A 19,220-nucleotide genomic window follows, 5' to 3' on the forward strand; every position below is an offset into this window, starting at 1 on the left:
AAACACACTAAAACAGTGGCGGGTGGGCAATCTGCTTCCTTCGTGGTGAAGTGACACTGCTCTACCCCATACACACGCACAATAGAGTATGTATGAGGAAACTTTACATGAAAGGCAGCAATGCAGCACAACAGACAGGGGTGGTAAAAAGAAAAGGCCAGATGCAGTTCCTATCCCGTGCTGCTGCAATCTGCATGTCGCTTCCGTGTACGGCCTGGATGACACACAATCAACAAGTCCAGTTCAAAGGTCTTCCAATGTAACCTTGATCAAAAATCTTTATCAGCTACCTATTTTTGGTCTTAGTGAATCTCAAGCTGTGACTGAAGCAAAAAAGGCATGTGTACGACGCGGCATGGCTTGTGCAGCAAGATACCAGTTACTCAGCAAATTGATCACATTCAGTGATTGTTCAATGTCCTATGAAGTGGTGGTGCAGCAATTCCTACGGTTCCCGTCCACACCAGATTCAGGTGCCATCATTGCGATAGACAAGAACAAACTGACCACGGATGGCTGGTCAGATGTAGAGGACACACAAGCTTGTGGTGGGTCTGATATGCCCATCGCTGTCCAGCTCAGGGGTATGAAGCGATGAGGCAATGAAGAATCATGTGCCGATTCTACAAAGCCCATCAGTATGTATGTGCAGTATACCTGGATTGTAAGTGAATGTATTTCCAAGAAGCAAACTTACGCTGTTAACCACCTCAAGACGCTGTGTATTCCCACCCATAGAAGCTCAGAATTGGAGGCAAACAAACAGATGACATTTGAATAAGCATTGCAAATGACTGGAGGCTATCTTCCAAGATGCCGGAGTAGTCTCCGCAAACTGCACCAGAAGGCATCAGAACGCTTTACATTAGCACCAGTTGCGTTACAACGGGAAGGGGGAGAAGGGTGCAAGGCAGATGGGAGAAGGGTGCAAGGCAGAGGGGAGAAGGGTGCAAGGCAGAGGGGAGAAGGGTGCAAGGTAGAGAAGGGTGCAAGGCGGAGGGGAGAAGGGTGCAACGGGGAGGGGGAGAAGGGAGCAAGACAGAGGGGGGAAGGGTGCAAGGCAGAGGGCAGAAGGGTGCAAGGCAGAGTGGAAAAGGGTGCAAGGCAGAGGGGAGAAGGGTGCAATCCAGAGGGGAGAAGGGTGCAATCCAGAGGGGAGAAGGGTGCAATCCAGAGGGGAGAAGGGTGCAATCCAGAGGTGAGAAGGGTGCAAGGCAGAGGGGAGAAGGGTGCAAGGCAGAGGGGAGAAGGGTGCAAGGTAGAGTGGAGAAGGGTGCAAGGCAGAGAGGAGAAGGGTGCAAGGCAGAGAGGAGAAGGGTGTAAGGCCGAGGGGAGAGGGGTACAAGCCAGAGAGGAGAAGAGTGCAAGGCAGAGAAAAGAAGGGTGCAAGGCAGAGAGGAGAAGGGTGCAAGGCAGAGGGGAGATGGGTGCAAGGCAGAGGGGAGAAGGGTTCAAGGCAGAGAGGAGAAGGGTGTAAGGCCGAGGGGAGAAGGGTGTAAGGCCGAGGGGAGAAGGGTAAAAGCCAGAGAGGAGAAGGGTGCAAGGCAGAGAAAAGAAGGGTGCAAGGCAGAGAGGAGAAGGGTGCAAGGCAGAGGGGAGAAGGGTGCAAGGCAGAGGGGAGAAGGGTGCAAGGCAGAGGGGAGAATTGTGCAAGGCAGAGGGGAGAAGGGTGCAAGGGGGTTGGTGATGAAGTTAAAAATGTTCCCCCCCACCCCGGAAACATTTCTGCGGACGCCCATGATCAGAGACCACACCACGTAAACTTCTTGTAACGCCAAAGAGCTCCGTGAGCCTTTCTCTAGCCTGGATACTTTCAGTGGGAGTGCTTTATACTACTCTATGTATGCATTGAGATGTACTTTATAAGATCATTGTGATTGCAAATAAAGTTTAATGACAGTGATGGCTACTCTCTGAATCCTTCATCAGGTCAAGGCTTGATTCTTCATGTAGACCAGTGGTTCCCAAAGGGTGCGCCGCGGCAGCCCGGTGCGTGGGTATAAAAATGGTGGGGAGCCACGGCGAACTGCCAATTAGGTCAAGGGAGCCACGGGTCAAAAAAGTTTGGGAACCACTGCCCTAGGGCACAGTCACATCGTTGGCAATCAGGGGGCTCAAGGCCCCGGCGATCCGTGCTGGCTCTCCACCTCCTGGTGGCATGCAGCTCCCTCTGCCCAAAAGCGGTTCTGCTTCACTTCATGAAAGCGAGAACATTTTCCATGCTCTTGCTTCCATGAAACGACGCAGAGTTTGCTATGGCTTGCCGGAAGCAGTGCTCCTGTCAACCCGACAGACACGTTTTAATTTTAGGTCTGGCAGCTAGGAACTAGACATTCACTAAATGTGCAGGCTCCTGGCTGCCTGAGCAGAACTTATTGGGCTGAGTGTCACAGCTCCTGTGGGCGTAACTTCCTCAGCTCAGCAAAGGTCCTCAAGGTCCTTCACTTTGTGACGAGGGAGAGGGTCAGTGATAGCCTCATACCTGAGCTTCAGTTTTAAGCTCAGAAGTGCCAGGGATGAGTGTCTATCCCTGACACCTCCTCAAAGAGTGGGTGGGGTCAGCAGTCTTTCTGACCCCATCCCACTCTATCTGCCCTCATTGGCTGGCATAACATCAGCCAATGAGGGGAGGTGGCAGTTCCTACCCTCCTGGCACCTCCGAGTCTTCCCACCCGGAGAGCTTCAGCAGGAAAGTGTTTTTATTGAATGTTTGGTGCGTGCATGTATGAATCTCTGTGCATTTGTGAGTGAGTGTTGTGAATGGGTGTGTATGTCTGCATATGAATGCATGGGTGTAAGTGAGTGCATGTGTATGGGACCGCCGTCCCCCTATAAGTTGTACTTACCGGCCGACATTGAAATACATACCTTCCATTGGAATAGCACTGGGCAGACATGTTAAAATTCAAATTCGGCCAGGTTTGTTTCTTCGTCGAGTGTTTTGTTATGATGTTTAGGCCTAGACTTTTGCGGTGTAAATTTACTTCAATGTGCCATTCACAAGAGGATGAATTAATGCAAAAAGTACAACCAACACCATTTTCTTGGCGATCCTCATTGAACGGTCCATCAACTCAGATGATTGGAAGAGGTTTTTCAGTCACCATGCAACTGCGTTATGAAGCAAAAACATCAATATGAAGCAGTAAACATGTTTGTTTCGCCAATATTTGGACAAGATGGGTGAATTACATTTGAATATTTGCTCTTGGCAGGGAATGTGGACGGAAAACGTGTGAATGAGTATACTCATCTCAAAATGCTGGGTAAATGCCATAATTTTAATGCGAGAGCAGAGCCCTGATCAACATTGTTTTGCGTCCACCTGCAAATTGTCAGCCCTTTAGAAGATCCCATAGAGACAAATTCATGAGACAATTGCTACCAAAAAAGAACTGTGGTTACAAAGTGATTTCTCCCTTCGTGACGGCTAGAGCATGGCCAAAAGGGTGCAGTACCCTGTTGACTCTGTCCAGCAATTGTCCTAAGGGATGGAATCTGGCTCAGTGGTGATGCAGTGGAGAAATCTAACAAGGGTCCTATAACTTACCTGTAGTGAAACAGTAGTTTGTTAAAGAATGATAGAGTAGGCGCTACCATGCTGTGTTATGAATGTAGGAATGAACAAAATCTGGCTCATGGTAAGGAGTAAAAAGAGCTAAAGTATTTTGTTGCTTGTGTGGAAAGATGGTGCGTTCAACAAAACATTTAATAGAACTGCAAGTGATCCAAGATTTGTGATGATTTTGCATTAACAATTGTGGTAAATGGAATGAATCATCCACACAGTGAAGTGCTTGTGATTTGTGGTAATTGTAGAGAGTTCATATATTTGGAATCATAATGTAACATGATCGGTAAGAAGATATTCATGGAAAAAGTTGGTGGGGAATTAATGGGAAAATCTTATATAAAACGGAGAGGTTATTGGGGAACTGCAAACTAGGCGAATAGATTTTGTAATGTTCATGTAGAATTCAGAAAAGATGGTACAAAAGAAAGCTTTATGTGCTAGAAAAGGAAGTCAATATTAATTTGGCCCTGCTGAAACGCATTTCTCAAATCAGAAGTTTTAGGCTTAGAGGATGACAATGAGGAAGTAACTGGCAAATGCATTTCATGAAGATTTGTATAAAAGAGTGTGTAGAAGTGGTCATAACATTACACTAAAAGAGAGATCTGTAAATGTCATACTTACAAATGTAGCAGGTAGTTTGGGCTATTTTGTGAAAAAAACATGACTGGTGTCAAGGCCACTAACCTCTGGTCCTGGTTTATTGCAAAAGCAATTTGGATTACACCAGCCCCCTACCCAGTTGTCACTGTTGTATATGGGTAAATAATTCAGACACCAGTGACGCCGATGAACATGGGAAGGAAACTATGATGGTAAAGAATGACTTCTGTTACATTGTATTGTATTGCAGCATTTATATAGCGCTTACTATCACTATGTAGAGTGTTGAAGGTCTTGCCTATATAGGTATCGCACTACAATGTGAGGGTTGTGTGACTGCAAGGATGTTGTCTTTGTTTTGATCCTATGTGGAAACTGTTTTCATGTCGTGCAAGGTGTGGTTATCGTGTTATAGGATGTAGCGCAGAGCAGTCTGGTGAATGATGAAGTGTTCTCACACTTCATTGTCCACTGTCTCTCGACAGACGCAATGTTATAGTTTTAAGTGTGGTGGTAGCTGAGAACAGCTCTGCTGGTCCCTTTATTGTATCTCATATGATATGGTTCGCTTAGCTGGTTACTTAACTGGGTTGTTCAATCTGAGATATTATGTATAGTTGTAGTCCTGAGCTGGCATGGTTGTAGGGAGAGTGGGAGGGAGGGAGGGAGCTGTTGGAGTTGCATTATTATAATCATCTGATATTTAAGTGTCTTTGTGATTGAATCATGCGCTTCATAATTTTTTGTTCTTGACCCTACCATGTCAGTTGCTGTTTTTCTGAACGACACTGTGTTTCCCTAGAAGAAATGTAACAGAACTGTACGAGTATTCACATCTGATAGAACAATCACAATAATGTTACACATCTTATCATTAAAGAGCATCACTCAAGCAGTTATTATCTGTTCAGTAGAGTTCCAAATAATAAGCATTCCAACCTTTGAGGATTGTTTTACCTTTAGAGTCCTAAAGCCTGAGACTTGTATTTGGACTTAAGTCCTCATGTTTACTAACATCTCCGAACAGCCACAGATTCAAGCCTGGCTCTCCAAATTAAACCTGCCATGCTTCACTCCCCGCCTGAAAGACAATGCAAATGATCAGAGATTCACTTTCAACACAGAAATCTCATTCATGCAACACTTCGCCAGGAAGACCAAGACAGCTTGGTTCTAACTCTGGAGCGAAGAAAGTGAATCCATTTGGCGACATCAGCACAAGCCTTAGAAGGTTATTTTGAGTTTGGGGGACAGGGACCTCCACTACAAACATGAAAAAGTATCCTGTCACCACACTAAGTTTGTCCCCTCTATTCAAAGCTGTCGTGCACTAACACCGGCACCTTTGCACCATGGAGTAAGGGTGCCTGCATTGCGGGGATGATTATTTTTGTACAGGAAGGGAAACCTTCCTGTACAAAAATAATCATAAGAGGCTTCTTCCTCCTGCAGCACACATAGAAAAAGGAAAAACGAGGATAAATCAAGATATTTCGCCCCATTGTACCACCCTTACACCTCCCCTGGAGAGGCGTTCGTTTTTGGTGCTGCCTCAGATACTGAATAGGGATAACTTTATGAGAGTTTTGGAATAGGAATCCCTACCCCATGTTGTTTGTATAGAGATGATATAACATCACCCTGCAGCTACAAATCATTGCCAAAGAGACAGGACTGGTCAGTATGACAGAATTCTGATCAAGGGAGGCTGTGATAGAGAAGGAAACACCAGGGTCTCCTACCTTGAAAAGTAAACAACATGACCAAAACCGCTGTGTTGTGTAATGAACATATGGATAATCCCTAATTGTAGTACAATAAACACTACAATTATTTAGTATGTTAAGGAAAAACCGTTTATGAATACATACACATTTATATATGACCTTGTGTAGTACTTAGAAGAGACCTTGCTTTAAAAAGTGCAGTCATAATACAATAGTCCACAAGCATGCAGTCGCAAGTGCAGTCCCAAGTTTTTCTAAAGGATTCAAGCCTGTATGTGCACTTGAAGTTGAAGTTTGTGTGTTGGTGCAGTTCCCACAGAGCGTTACTGAAGCTGAATACATTAAAGTTTGGTATGGTGATGTGAGGATGGAATTGAGTACGCCACTCACAGTGGGATTGGGCTCTTACCATATGTAGAGATAGGTCCAGCATGTCCACTGCACTGAGGAAAGTGTCCTCTTGGGCAGAGAGCCCAATCCCCTAGGCAATGGCGAGATGGGCCTGAAACTTGCTAGGTGGATTTGCAGTGATCCATTGTGGCTTCAAAGTCATCTTTAGGCTGGTGTTTAGTGTAAATGCTTAAGTGTATAACCAAAGGGGCATATCTCACAGAAATGGTGCAGCTCTGCAGCAAGTTTTGCAGTGCTGCATCATTTGAAAAATGCAGGGAGGTGCTGCATTTACAACAATACGGTGCACCACTGTGTCTTTCCTTCCACTGGCAGTAAAAATAGCTGCCTAGCGCCGACACAGAACCCCTTGCCCCATAGTGCAAGGCTGCCTGCATTGCAGGGAGTGATTGTTTATGTGTAGAAAGGTGTCTCTTACTGCGCAAAAACAACCATTAAATAAGGGCGCTTTGCTATTTCTATGTGTACTGCATTCTGCATTCAGGCAGTGTTTAGGTACCCAGTCTTATGAGTGATACAGTATGTGAATGCCAAGCTGGCAGATTTCCTACAGGGATGTGGATGCGTGTGTATCAAGTAAAAACGGAGCACAAGTGATTTCTGTCAGTTAAGTTTAGGTGATGAACTATAGAGGGGACTGCCATTCAGGCAATCCTGGCCACCCAGCTCTCGATCAGGTGACGTGGAAATAATCAGCGTGAATATACCTCACTCAACCTCTGTAAATATGCATTCCTCAGCCTAGGCTATGAATCAAATATCAAATTGAAAGGCAAGTAGACCCTAAGATAAGGGCATGTGGAGGATGTATGCACATTTATATTTTTGTACATCATTAACAAATTGCAGAATAGTTACAAACTTGATTATACATATGTATAGTGAAACAGTACTGTTGTTTTTTAAATTAGTTTCTTATGATGTATAGAAGTACGTTTCCCTGACCCTTGTTTACTAGGCCTCAATTTGAGCATGCCAGTCAAATGAATGTCACCCTTGTCTTCCACTGGTACATCTCCCTCTTTGTTATATTCGCAGCACTTAGTCAAGCAGAATAATATTTGTTTATTTCCATTCTCACGGTGCATGTTCTTGATAAATCGCCTCTGGTTTTTAACCAAACCTCAACTTTTACTTCAAGGTCTTCCACTGTACCCTATAGAATCGTAATAACAAGTTGTCGTTTGTGTATCTAGTTTGTTCCACCTTCTCCGGAAAGGCATTAGCATAGACAGGACCGAATAATGGGATGGTGTTTAGGTGTTAAAGCAATATGACATTTAATGAGACTGTGCTCTGATTTGCTATGGGTGTAACATTTTCAATCATACCCCAATGATTCTGCAGTTCTGTTAATTTCGTATGCAAAATTACGTATAAAATCCCTCAATTTTTGGGGTCAGCTAGAGACTTTTCTGTACTACTAGGAATGCTGTCCGTATTGCCCTTGATGTTTATGACTTTTCTCACAATGGCCGTGGCTCCGAATACAATTGTCTGACTCAGTAAAGGCCCATCTGTGTTAACTTCTGACTTCGTAACAGGGATTAGCTATCCAGAAGTTGACAGGAGCAGTTGGGAAAATGAATGAAGGACAGCATTAGCATTGCTTATTTTGACTTTGAGATGCTGAGAGAGATTATTTTCCCAGGACCCTGCTAGACTATAGAAGAGAAACACTGTTTTGGCCCTGTTAGCTGGGGGATTAGCTGAAAAGGTAAAGCCTGGCCAGGCTAGTGGCCTCTGAGCCACATCATGTTGAAACAGGATCAGGATATTTTTACAGTAAGGCAAAGAGGAAATGCTGCAAATGAAGGTGGAGGACTTCAAGGAAATAGTTAGAGCTTGGTGGTTGATTTTCACCAGTCACCGGCTAGGGTACACAATAAATCTTGCACTTCAACCACCACCACCTTCCGAGAAATCCCCAAAGAGAGAACTCCATCTGAAGAAGAAGAAGAAGGTCCTAGTAGAAGAAGAATCCTGGCTTGTGACTCCTGCTGAAAGTAGAGGACTTATACAAAAAATCCTGAAACATGCTGAAACCCAGAGACTGGAACTGCTCTCCAAGGATAAAGTGTTTAGCCTCCTTTTTACCTGCTTAAGGGACACACAAAGCAGAAGGAGTCCTGACTCCAAGAGGTAAAACAATACTAAAGAAGAATAGACCCTACAGGAGACCAGGCTTTAGAGGGACATGGTGCCTAGGAACCTTGCTTAAGGAACTACGGGCTGGAGGACTGACCAGATGAAACTTTCCAGACAGATGAAGGCTAAGGGGCATATTTACAAGCCCATATCGCCACCACAACATCACTTTTGACTTTGTGTTGGCGATAGGGGCTTGGACTTATCACAAGGCGGCGTTAAGTCACTTAACGTGGGTTAACACTGCATTGTGACTAAAGCACCCTTTCACGCTATACTTAATGTGAAAGGGGCGAGCAATGGGTGTTGTAGTGGGTGTTCCACCGCAACACCGATTGATTTTGACGCTGACCCATATTTACAAGGTTAGCGTAAATATGAGGCAGCGCCAAAATTAAGACCAGGGAAAACATGGTCTTACCCTGTTGCTTCGAGTCCTTTGCTCACTTTGCCACTGGATTCAAGCAAGCCGGGCTGAAGACGGCTGGAATGCCAGAAACCGGTCCTCGGAAGCTTGTTTCCGGTCTAGGGAAGACATGGCTTGGCAGTTTGGGCTGGACTGTTTCCATGAGGCACAGGGTCAGACTGATTTGCATATAGCCATGTCTGAACTGGGGTGGCAGAGTGGGCTAAAGAACGGTGATGGATTAAACCCAGATCTTTTGACTGGGTGTGAGTGTTTGATTTATTCAGATGCTCCGTCCATCACCACCCCCTTTTGTACCGCTTTGGCCGCCATAAGTGTGGCAGGGTATGCTCAGACGTGAGTCCCTTGCTCACTTTGCCACTGGATTCAAGCAAGCCAGGCTGAAGACGGCTGGAATGCCAGAAACCGGTCCTCGGAAGCTTGTTTCCGATCCAGGGAAGACATGGCTTGGCAGTTCGGGCTGGACTGTTCCCATGAGGCACAGGGTCAGACTGATTTGCATATAGCCATGTCTGAACTGGGGTGGCAGAGTGGGCTAAAGAACGGTGATGGATTAAACCCAGATCTTTTGACTGGGTGTGAGTGTTTGATTGATTCAGATGCTCCGTCCATCACCACCCCCTTTTGTATCGCACACATAGAAACAGCAAAATGCCATTGATTGTTTATGTGCAAGAAGGTGTCCCTTCCTACACATATACAATCATTAAAAAAATGAAGCTTTGCAACTTCTATTTGTGCTGCATAAAGCTAGGCAGCAAAATTAGCGCTAGCGCAGGGGGAAACGCAAGTCTGCACTGTATTCTTGTAAATATGATGCAGCCCTGCATTTCAGAAAAGGCGGAGCGTGGCTTTAAGCCAAGGAGGCTAATGCCACGCTCCACCACTTCCTTGTAAATATGCCCCTAAATTTGAAGAAAAAACCTTTTACCAAGACAACCTGCTTAGTGTATCGGACAGATGTGGTCCGTGCAGGTAATAGCGGTCGGGCCACATGGGGGGAATTCGAGGGACGATGCTGAGGGGAAATTAAATAAATAATTAATGTTTCTCTGCCGCATCCCTCGAAATCCCCCCCCCACTGCCCCAACGCAGTTACCTGCACGGACAGCGGCTGGCATCTGATCTCTGGTTCATTATGGTCAGCTACAAATTGCACCCAGGTACCAGTCGACCATGAACTGTTGTTTTTCCATCAGGCCTCACTTTATCTTGGCACCCCTTTTGATGATCTTGGTGTCTTTTTTCTTATTAAATTGTTCTCTCTTTGTCTAAATTGTTTTCTGAATTGTATTGTATTTTTTCTTTATTTTGAAATAACTTTATTGCTTGAATTTAGCATGCACTTCTCGGAGGATTGCCCACAGCTTGATCCATAGCTACCAGAGGTTGAGCTGATATTGCCCTGCTCTCTCAGAACTTTGTTTTAACCTAAACAGAGCGGGTTTATTGCGTTGGTAGGAGGATTACCTTGCCTAATTAATAAACCCATTTTTGACAGGAAGCATAAGGAAAACTGAATTAATAAGTCAATTTCTCAGCAACGCTCCTGAAAATATAGAATCCCACTGCACATAACGTTTCCTCCTTCCCTCCCTTCTAATCTTTAAAAAACAATTTGAAATGCGCCTATGACATGCTAACTGCTCACCCTTTTTGGGTCAAATCCTCGTTTACAGTGCTATCATACTTACAGTTCCTCGCTGTCCACTATCTGTCGCCTTTTAAGCATGACTACTTATATATAACACATAAAGAACTGTTGCTGTCTTCAGGTACATAAACCTTTGAAATATAAAACATTTTGTATAGTAACCTTTGCGTTTTTTACTATCATATGTAATCCAAGCTGGTGTTCTATCCATGTTCAGGATGTAAATAGTGCTGCCCCCATTCCTAGATATGGATAATGTGACCCTAATGTACTTTTGTTTCTGTTTCTTATGCTGCATTTAGAGTGTTCCTACCAATTGTCCTCTTACAGAGCATCATCGTGTAAAGCGCAACGACACCCTTATTAAGCACTATAATAGATTAATAAAAATGAAGAAGTCAATAATACCTGCGAAAGGGCATTGTACTTTTGCAGACCTGCTGTAGAGACGCTGTGAATCTCAAGGTGAAAGGCAGAGCTGAAGCACCATGGGCACTTGTGGTGATGCTGATAAAGAACTAGGTCAAGGGGGCGGAAGGGGGGTATGTTTGTCCTAACCTGCTCTCCAGACCCCTCAGTCTGTAGATGCATTTATCTTGGGTTGTCGGGAATGAGGAGGCCCAGCGGGGAAACCAAGTTCAGTGCAATACAATAGAAAGAACTTTATGAGCTTGGCAAGCCTGACTGGTATTGCCAAAGTACACACACTGAGTGCATCAAGTAAGACGATTGTTCCAGGGTTAGTCATTGCGGTTTCTTCGATGATACATGGGCTCTGTTGTTTTACATGCTCACCCCCTTCCGTCTCTTCTCATGCCAGGCACGGGCATGTTTTGAAGCACTTTCTGCTGTTTCTGGCGGGGCTAAGGGAGTTTTCCCTACTTTTCTTTTTTTTGTCACAATTTCACAAAGGCTTCGTTTTGCTCGGGGAGTTTGGGAAAAGTGCCCTGATGTCTCTACACAGGTTAAAAAAAGAGTTTCTCTGTCCTTAGTTATTTCATGTCACAACATTTGCACGTATCGTCTTCTTTGAGTTTCTGGTTTAATCTGTGTCACACAGTTTATTTTCAGTATGTGGTCATTCAGTCTGCATGTGACTATTGTTTGCATTAATAAGCTTTGTTATTATGTTTTTTTGTTTTTTTTGCATTTCTGACCACATGGTTTTTCCTACAACATTTTCGTGCAAGTGGTCCATAACATTTGGACTTTTCTAAGGCAGTGAGGGCGAGAAAGTACAGGTTCTGAGGGAGTACAAAGACAACAACTCAAAGCACTTCTTTCGTCTCACACTCACACACGATTGATTTCTGAGGTAATTTCATATTGTTTTGCAAGACAACGCAGATTCAGGTGAAATGATAATGTGGAGGATCAATGGAAGATGGGAAGGAGTGAGGTTAAGCACATAACCCTGTCGAGGAATGACTGATTTTAATCTGAGGTCCTCAGCTCTGTTTCTCTTGCATTCGCCCTATTTCATGTCTCTTGTCTCAACTTCTATCCATTGCCTTCTCATTCTTCTCTTCTATCCTCGTTCTCCATTTTATTACTTACTGTTCAAACTTTCTCTTTGCACTTATCCCTTTCTACTTTCCTCCCTCTTTCTCGCTCTCTTCTCGTCATATCTTTCACCAGCTGTTTGTTTCACGCCTCCTACCTCTTTTCTCCGTGTTTCTCGTTTCCCCTAGCTGCCTTTAGCACCCGCCTTTTCCGCACCTTAGACTGCAGGAGACGTCCCGCTGCTTTCTTCTCTATTCCCATCCTTTCTCTCCGATATCCCCCGCCCCCTCTGCCCCCAGGACAAGGACAGGAGCTCAGGGGGGAGAGAAATTGTGAGCTTCCCTGCAATAAAGTCCTGCTGTGTGGGTCAGGATGGGCCGTGGCCCGCTCCCAGCCTCCGATTGGTGGATTTTGGAGGAGTGTTGCCTTCAGGGGGTGTGCCTCTGCGGACCTCATTCACGGAGCTGGAATTTAAGGACATGCTGTCCAAGGCTGCCCCGGCCAGGGCCATCCCCCGTGTCCTGAGCCCCAGGGTCATTGCTAAAGCACGGCAATCACTCACACTTGTGCCCTGCATTCCTCAGAGGACAGACCCTTCCATCCTCCTCCTCAGATCATCTGTCTCCTGACAATGATGGATGGGAGCGGATACTATAGCAGCAGCGCGGGTGCCTGACCTGCAGCAGGCAAGTGTCAAGGGACCATGGGAAAAAGGAAGTCTGGTATAGTGAGCGCTTCCGTGTACTAATATCAACACAACTGCTAATGTTGTGTGCTTTTGTGTCTGAGAGGACTGATAGAAAGACAGACATATAAATAGAGAGAGAGAGAGACTGGCCGACATTTAAATAGACAGACGTATGGTTTAGACAGAGAGACAGAGACAGACAGACAGACAGACAGACAGACAGACAGACAGACAGACAGACAGACAGATAGATAGATAGATAGATAGATAGATAGATAGATAGATAGATAGATAGATAGATAGATAGATAGATAGATAGATAGATAGATAGATAGATAGATAGATAGATATGCATGGCAATGTACATATGCATGGCTTTTTTCAACTTGCCTTATCAACATAACAGAAAAGACCCTAATAATAGTTATACTTAATTATCTGCATGTTTTTAAACTGTGCAATACTCATGTTAATTTTGCACAATTTCACTTAATTTACCAACCACTTGCAGGATTTGAACTCACTTTGTACAGAGCCCAAAACAGTATAGAGGTGAGAATTCACACAGAAAAAAAACATAGGTTTCAGGCATTATATATTTAGAAATTAGCATTTAGAAAACCTTACAAATTCACTGAAAAAAACATAGGTTTCAGGGACATTATAGTTAGTTGGACATTTCACTCATACAAAACCATAGAAATTCCGCAGTTATAGTTAGTTCAGCTAACTATAACTGGCACCCCACAATGCACTGCTGATGTCACATATTACATAATCAATGACATGGTCTGTGACATAACTGATGACCTCTCAAATGACATCACTGATGACATCACCCAGTGACTGTGTGTTTCTTTAAATTTTAAATACGTATTATATATATGCCAAGGTGTATTGAAGAATGAGTGGGTGTATAAGTGTCTGGATGTTGGATTTAGTAGGTGCGTGACTGACTGTTTAAGTGAGTGATTACATGTGTCTTACTGAATGCATGGGTTAGTGACTAAACTGTGTAAATGTCTGTATCAGTCTGTCTGTTGTTGTATAAGCTGCTGCATGAGTTAGTCAGTAGCTACATGAGTGTCTATATGGGTTATCGATTGATTGCTTGAGTGTTTGTATGAGCGCCTCAGTGTGTGTGTGGGTGGATGGGAGGTGTGTGACTGTGCATAGATGTGAGTGGTTGATTCACTGGGTGGATGGATTCAAGAGTGCATGTGGAAACAGCTGTATGGGTGGGTGAGTGTGTGTATGGGTGTGTTGATGAGTGAATGGATGTCTTTGTGGTACATGTCCAAGTAACTACATATGTAAAAGGCAGTGTATGTGAGAGATTTGGAGTAAATTAATAACTATACGTGAGAGTCATTGATTGCGAGAGCGGCTGTATGGATGAGTGTGTACTTGTATCAGAGATTGTATAAGAGAGTAAGTATGCATTTGTTTCTGTTAGAATAAGTGATGTGTGTATACTGTATAGGTCAGTAAATGGAAGTGTGATTTATTCTTTGCATGACTGACTAGGTGTGTGAGTAACTCTGGATGAGTGGTGGTATATGAGTGTCTGTATAGGTGTATAAGTGCATATGATAATGTTGTATTGATGAGTGACTGCATGTATGAGTGATTGTATAGGTGAATGAGTGGATGAGTGTGTAGACCTAGGAATCAATGAGTGTGTATGTAATAACTGGTATTGGTGTGTCTTGGTTTCGAAAAGGGTAGTCTATATTTTACAGTGGGTGTATCAAAGGTTATATTAGAGTGTGAATGAATGTTGAGGAGGTGCATCAGATTTTCACATGGATGATGTCATCAGTGATGTCATTTGAGATGTCAGCAGTGATGTCATCAGTGATGTCACAGACCATGTCATGAACGATGTAATATGTGACATCATCAGCAGTGCATTGGGGGGGGGGGCGCGAGTTATAGTTAGCAGAACTAACTAAAACGGAGGAATTTCTTTGGTTTTGTATGAGTGAAATGTCCAACTAACTATAATGTCCCTGAAACCTATGGTTTTTTCAGTGAATTTGCAATGTTTTTTAAATGCTAATTTCTAACTATCACGTGCCTGAAACCTATGTTTTTTTCATTGAATTTCAATGGTTTTTTAAATGCTAATTTCTAACTATAACATCCCTAAAACCTATTGTTTTTTCAGTGAATTTCAATTGTTTTTTAAATGCTAATTTCGAACTATAACATCCCCATTAAACCACATTGAATCATGAAGGTCCCTGGTGGCCAATTAGCCTACCAGGTACTGCCAGTAAGCACCACAGAGCTCCATTGCAGAGAGGTGTTCCGAGGCCACGCCCCTTTTTACACCACGCGGCAAACGTGGCTTCTGGTGCACTGCTGCTCGGAGGATGAAGTCCACTTGTGTCCTGAGGTCATCAGGACACAAGAGGACCTCATCGCCCCACCAGCAGTGCACCAGAAGCCGCACTGCAGAGTGGTGTAAAAAGGGGCATGGCCTCGGACCACCTCTCTGCAACACATCTCTGTGGCGTTTACTAGAGGTCCCTGGTGGGCTAGTTGGCCCCCAGGGACCCTCAGGATTCAATCGGACTTAATCCCCCAATTTACAACGCGCCAAGGGGTGTGTTTGCACACTTGTAATATCAGGCCCCACCCCCTCCATGCACCACTGTGCAAACACCCCCCCCGGTGCGTTATAAGTTGGGGGATTAAGTTCCCTTGAGTCCGTCCTGAGGGTCGCTGGGGGCCAACTAGCCCACCATGTACCTCCAGTAAGCGCCACAGAGCTGCGTTGCAGAGTGGTGTAAAAAGGGGGCGTGGCCTTGGACCACCTCTCTGCAACGCATCTCCCTGGTGCATACTGGAGGTACCTGGTGGGCTAGTTGGCCCCCAGGGACTCTCAGTATTCAAGGGGAATAAATTCTCCAACTTACAACATGCCAGGGGGCGCGTTTGCAGAGTCCTACTGGGAGGGGGCGGGGCTTCTGGCGCAATGCCTTTTTTTTCTTCTCTTTTTTAGAAGGGGGTCTGTGTGGCCTCCCTTCTTTTACTATATTTGGGGCCCTGAGGACCCCATCCCCCAGGGCCTGACAAATTTTTTCTCGAAAAAGAAAACGGGAGGGGGCCGGGTGGCCCCCCTCCCGATGCCAATTTCATTCCCAGGGACTCCATCCCCGGGGCATGCCCACATATATATATTTATTATTATAATTTTTAAGGAGTGGGGCTGCGTGGCCCCCCTCCTGGGCCACTTCTGGCCCGGGGACCTCATCCCCCGGGTCCGGCCCTTTTTGTTGGGGATCATGGGGGGAGCCTCAATGCCTCCACAGTCCCGGCGGCTCCCCTCCTCTTTCGGGAGCCGGCATTGCTTTTCCACAAGGGGAGCTGCTGACATGCAGCTCCCCTTGTGGAAAAGCAATCCTGCTTTGCTTCATTGAAGCGAAAGCAGGTTTCTCTGCTCTTGCTTCAATGAAGAAAAGCAGAGTTTGCTATGGCAGGGTGGGAGCCGCTTTGACTCCCGCCCTGCCATAGCAAACAGCAGCGTTCCGGGGGTGGGCACCCAGGGACACTGCAGGAGCCAGCCCTGAGGGGTGGTGGTCCCCAGGGCCATGAAGAGCTCCAGCCCTCCCAATATTTAAAGGTGGTGGTCCCCAGGGCACAGGGTTCCGTACCGGACCCCTGTTTTGACATCCAAAGTGCCCCGGGGAGGTGGTGGTCTCCGGGGCAGTGTGATTGGGATCAAGCCCCCCACACTAATTAATGTTGACAGCCCCTGGGAGGTGGTGGTCCCCGGGGCTTGGGGCGCCTGCAATGACCCCAACCCTTATTTAATGAAGGAGGTGGCGGTCCCCGGGGCAGCGTGGGGGTTGGGACCCCCATGCATTATTTTTTTTAAAAGCCCCGGGGAGGTGGCCCACCTGGGGCTGCGGGGGCAGTGTGCCCCCCACACATATTCAACAAAGCCCTGGGGGCAATGAAGATTGCCCCCGGCACCTGCCCCACCTGGGGGCTTTAAAAAATCAAGCGCGGGAGCCCGCCTTCTTTTTTGTCAATATTCGATGGAGTTCACGCACCCAGCGCAACCTAGGCAAAAATGTTCAAAAAAATATTTTTGGCGGGGGTCCTTGTGGGACCCCCTGAGCAGGCCTAGGGGGTCAGGGTGTTTATACCAGGCCCTCTTTTCTTATTTTTTATATTTGTTTGACCTTTTTCTTGTGACTCGGTTCTACCAAGTCACAAGATGGCAACCAACACTTCTTGGTTTGGAGTTTTGGCAGCCTATCAGAGTGACGTTTGTGCCCGGGAGGGTTCGCGATCCCTCCTCGGTGCTCAGATAGTGAAACTTTCTCAGGAACTACTGAACGGATTTACACCATTTAAAAAAGGGCTCTTTCTGAACCAAAGGCTACCTTGTTGCCAAATTTAGTGACCTCACATATTGCATCACTCATGACATGCTCAAATATATAATTTAAAACATCGCTAATTACATCTCAAATGACATCTTTGATGACTTCACTGATGACATCATCCAATGAGTGTGTTAGTTTGTTGTATAGCTTATATAGTTTCAGGTAACTACCATATTACTTTTTTACATAATTTTGGACAGCCTGTGTCCAGCTAATGAGTGTGCTTACAAATGATGCATCATAGGTGTGTAGCAGTATTGAACACATACATCATTGTATTGAAGAGTACCTCTGTGTAAAGATGGCAGTTGATGACTTGTGTCCAGTATGTTCCATACAAGGTTTATGGTTCAGAAGAAAAAGTTTGCAATGGGGCAAAGATTCTATGTAGTAGATACTAAGTATTGTAAGCAGCCTTGAGTTACTAGAAAGACTCATCTCAGCATGACAACTTCCACATAACATAAATTACTGTGTGCACCAGGTACTAACCTATAAACATGTGCTTCTTTTGCTTCAGAAGAAGGCCTATCTGTAAAGGTTTCACCACAGTATAAAGGTGGCAGGTAGCATAATCTTTAGCATCTTCAGACTATGGTTATTTTAGGCGAAGAGTGTCCCTTTTGATAAGTGTTGCATAAAGTGTCCACTGTTCTGAGTAGATACTTTTGTAATACTCTGTGGTGTATTTCTCATGAGAGTTTCACTGTCTGCAAACAGTATTGTACAGAGTAAACTCTCTCCATGGACTAATCACTGTTTACAGTACCCACTTTTCTACTTTTATCAACTTCAATTCTCAACTTCAATTCAATGACTGTGAGGTGTTTGATACAGATAAAATCTATCCGTAGCAGGGCATTAATTTTGGAATAGATGTTGAGTAAATATCTTGAGGAACTTGGCTTTCTGTGAACAGCTATATACATGTTGAAAAACGTGTGCAATGAGGGTTTCACATATATCTGTGGTTGATTGTTAATGTGAACTAGGCTACCTGTGAAGTGTATGTCATAGGGCCAATGTTGCACATAACACATGCTTGCTACACCTAATGGAGTTGTATTTGTGAGGGCATTAATGATGCTTTATATTATTTTGAGCTATTTTGTACTTACTTTCAGGCCTCTGATGCCATACTAGTCTATAGCGTAATATGTACAAAAGAAGTTTGGATGATGTCATCAATGATGTCCTTTGAGATGTCATCAGTGATGTCAGTCAGTCAGTCAAATCTCTTTATTCACTTTATTCCGAAGCATAAAAGTACAAATATCAAAACGGTCATAAAAAGACATTTGAAACAATAAAAAGAATTAATGGATATAACAACATTTTTAGGAACCAGTTAGGTAAAAGCCTAAGCAACCAGTTCATACCTAAAACATAAGATTCATTAAAACATTCAAGATGAATAAAAGCATTCAATTCATCCTTTCCTTATGTCAGATGACGTCTAATTTTCAGACATTGCTAAAGATAAAGAGCAAACACCTGGCACAACAGTGGGCCATCTAGCTTTTGCATAAAACACAGGGCTGGTTTATACTGCCTAAAATTATAGCTACGCATAAGCGGAGCAATCATTTTCTTCTTTGGGGAACAATAAAGAATACAAAAGACATAGAGTGTAGGGGAGACTGAGTTGACACTGCCACATAGGCACAAATCGAGCTACCTAAATGAATAACAAGCTACAGGGAAGCCAGCATTAATGGATTATCATTTATACAGAATCTAGTAAGTATGAAACAATGGTACAAGTTCTGAATTAATATCAAGTAAGACTGCAAACCGGGGCAAAAGGGAAGAGAATTACAGTACGTTTTCACATATTTTTGGCTATTACCTTCCCTTCTTTTAAGTGCAGCTTTAGCTAAAAATACCTCCTTCAATCTCGTTTTACTTAGTGTGAAACAGGTGGTCGGACTATTAAACAGTTTGGGCAACCACAAATCCTCCACAGTCGACTTTACATATAACAACCAAGGAATCTCTGAGGCATACTCTAATTTCATACTCAAAATTAGCTGGTTTAGAGCAACTGTGTCCCTCTTCCAAATCGAATGCTAGAGCACTACT

General features: G+C 44.5%; 1 long non-coding RNA gene across 1 annotated transcript in view; it reads right to left on the reverse strand.

Moving 5' to 3' along the window:
* Positions 1 to 12,396, reverse strand: part of LOC147703031 (uncharacterized) — a 30,805-nt gene extending 18,409 nt beyond the window's left edge. Inside the window, exons 1-2 of the long non-coding RNA XR_015297276.1 lie at positions 12,205 to 12,396; positions 5,135 to 5,258 (exon numbers count right to left, since the gene is read on the reverse strand). This is a non-coding gene — a long non-coding RNA (uncharacterized LOC147703031). The remainder of the gene's footprint in view (positions 1 to 5,134; positions 5,259 to 12,204) is intronic.
* Between the last annotated feature and the right edge of the window lie 6,824 nt (positions 12,397 to 19,220).

The sequence above is a fragment of the Lissotriton vulgaris genome, chromosome 7, assembly GCF_964263255.1.
Source record: "Lissotriton vulgaris chromosome 7, aLisVul1.2, whole genome shotgun sequence".
NCBI classification, from domain to species: domain Eukaryota; kingdom Metazoa; phylum Chordata; class Amphibia; order Caudata; family Salamandridae; genus Lissotriton; species Lissotriton vulgaris.